This window comes from Lycium ferocissimum, unplaced genomic scaffold (genome assembly GCF_029784015.1).
Source record: "Lycium ferocissimum isolate CSIRO_LF1 unplaced genomic scaffold, AGI_CSIRO_Lferr_CH_V1 ctg593, whole genome shotgun sequence".
In the NCBI taxonomy this organism is placed as follows: domain Eukaryota; kingdom Viridiplantae; phylum Streptophyta; class Magnoliopsida; order Solanales; family Solanaceae; genus Lycium; species Lycium ferocissimum.
In genome coordinates, this window is record NW_026726165.1 from 101,096 (window position 1) to 103,848 (window position 2,753).

A 2,753-nucleotide genomic window follows, 5' to 3' on the forward strand; every position below is an offset into this window, starting at 1 on the left:
TAATATCGAAGTAGTTAGAGCGGCAAATGCCTTACAATCCAACAACAAAGGGCACTAATACAAGAGGTAAGCGATGATGAAATTATTGAGGCCATAAGTAGTATGCCTAAGGAGAAAGCTCACAGGTGGATGGGTTTCCAATTGAATTTTTTACAAAGAATTGGGATACGAGTTAAAGAGGATGTCTTTGTAGCGAGATAAAACGATTCTATGCAAGCGGAGAACTTGCCCCTATGATCAACACCACTGCCATCACTTTAATACCCAAAATACCCTCCCCTACCAAAGTTAAAGACTATAGACCTATTGCCTGTTGCACCACTTTGTACAAAATCATTTCTAAGGTCCTAACTAGGAGAATTAAAACAGTCATTGCTGATTTAGTAGGGCCATCCCAATCAGCTTTTGTTGAAGGAAGAAGTATCTTTGACAATATTTTATTCAGTCATGAAATCTTTAAATGCTACACTAGGAAGTGGATTTCTCCCAGGTGTGTACTTAAAGTGGACCTAAGGAAGGCTTATGATACTGCGGAATGGGGATTTCTAAGGCAAATGCGAGCACTCTTGGGTTCCCTTCCAAGTTCACCCTTTGGGTTATGACATGTGTCAACCGTGTCTTACTCTTTGATGCTTAATGGAGGGTTACCGCACCTTTTCACGCAAAGAGGGTATTAGGCGGGGAGATCCTATGTCTCCCTACCTCTTTGTGCTTGCAATGGAGTACTTGGGAAGAGAACTAAGTCAACTTGAGTTTAATGGGATTTTAATTATCACCCAAGATGCGAGGAAAGGCGAGGAGCACACATATACGTTTTGCAGACGACCTTCTTATGTATTGCAGGGCTGATATTTCATCCATTAAACTTATGAATGCTGCATTCAAGAGATTCTCTAGAGTGTCTGGGCTTCAGGCAAATGCAGATAAGAGCTCCATTTACATTCTTTGGAGTTGCGATCATACTAGACGAGAGATCGGATGAACTCGGCTTCAATGCTGGGGTGCTTCCATTCAGATACTTGGGTGTACCACTGACATCAAAGAAGCTAAATGTACATCAATATTTGCCACTGATTGAGAAAATTACTGCTAAAGTCACATGTTGATGCCAAACTTCTATCTTATGCGAGGCGAGGAATGCAACTAATCAAATCGCATCTTGTTTGGTGTCCAAGCATATTGGCACAAATATTCTTAATCCCCAAGAAAGTTATGAAGGTCATTGGCATGATTTGTAGAACTTTTTCGTGAATGATAGCTGTTTCAATATCAAAAAAGGCTCTAGTGGCTTGGAATGATGTTTGCTTGCCATATCTTTGCGGTGGATTGAATATCATTAATATATGTTTATGGAATAAGTTTATCTTAAAGCATTTGTGGAACGTGGCAAGGAAAAAGGGCTCCTTGTGGATTCAATGGATACATAGCTACTACATAAAGCATAACGACTTAGAAACTATGCTCATCCCAAGAAACGCTTCATGGGTGGTGAGGAAGATAATAGCATCAAGGAACCGGTGTTGCAAGGGCAAATAGCTTTGGAACACTTTGCAAACGATCTTGAAATCAGTTGTGATTGGAAATGGCTTTGCCATTAGGAAAATACTTGACTCGCTACCCCAACATCCCAAGGTTGAATGGAAGAGTTTACCCGCAAGCCTAGTATACATCCCGGAAATAAGTTCATATTATGGTTAGCTTTACACCGAGAGGTTGGCAAGCGTTGATAGCGATGAAGCTTGGAATCAGGTGCCACGGATTGTGTTTTTTGTGGGCTGTACGAGGAATCATTTGCACACGTTCTTTGAATGTGCTATCACCGACGGATGTGGTATAGATTATGTGTGTGGATGGGTTATCGGAGGAACATTGCGATTGGAATACGGAGAGGTGAAATGGGCACGTAAATTGGCAAGAAAAGCGGGCAGAAATTTCCGATTGTGCATTTGCAATGATGGTTGATGCTATATGGAGGGAACGGAACAAGCTAAGATTTCGGAATAGCTCTGCGGCGGCTAAGTGCTTGAAGGACATTGTGATACGATTGCATATTAGAGGCCGAGCTAATAGAAGATGGTATGATGCCTTGCGAGGACTAAATGCATATCCATAGTGTCTTGCGTAAGTTGATACGGAATTTGCATTGAATGTAATGATCTTGGTCTACTACTTTGTGAGTGATATAAGTATAGTAGATAGGGATAGGATATAGAGGCTAGCGTTAGTCCAAAATACGCATATTGTTTGTATGTAATATTTTTGGTTATTAATGGAAGATCTTGTTTTACCAAAAAAAAAAAAAAAAAAAAAAAAAAAAAAAAAAAAAAAGTTGTTTTTGGTTCTTCCAGAAATTACAAGAAAAAAAAAAAAAGATAATGATGAACTTGACAAAAGTTATTGATTATGATATTACGAATGTTATTATTGATGATTGGGAGTTGATATGTGATATGGAGAAAGTTGTATAAACAAAGGAAGTCTTTGCCCAATTTTCTCTAGCTTTAGTCAAGTATGCTTAAGTTATCGACTATCTAATGTTAGTACAAAAACTCTCTTGAAGGTAAAAACGTGAACATCGGAGGAGAACGTTCAAGTGATTGAATAGCTAAACGAAAAGGTATGTGAGGCTAGTCCCTTTCATTCTAAGGCATGAATCTGATGAAATGATTTTCCCTTATTCTCCATGACCTTCTTACATTCCGGAAATTGTGAGTCTATGTTCATGAAGAGCTTCATATGAGACAAGATAAGAG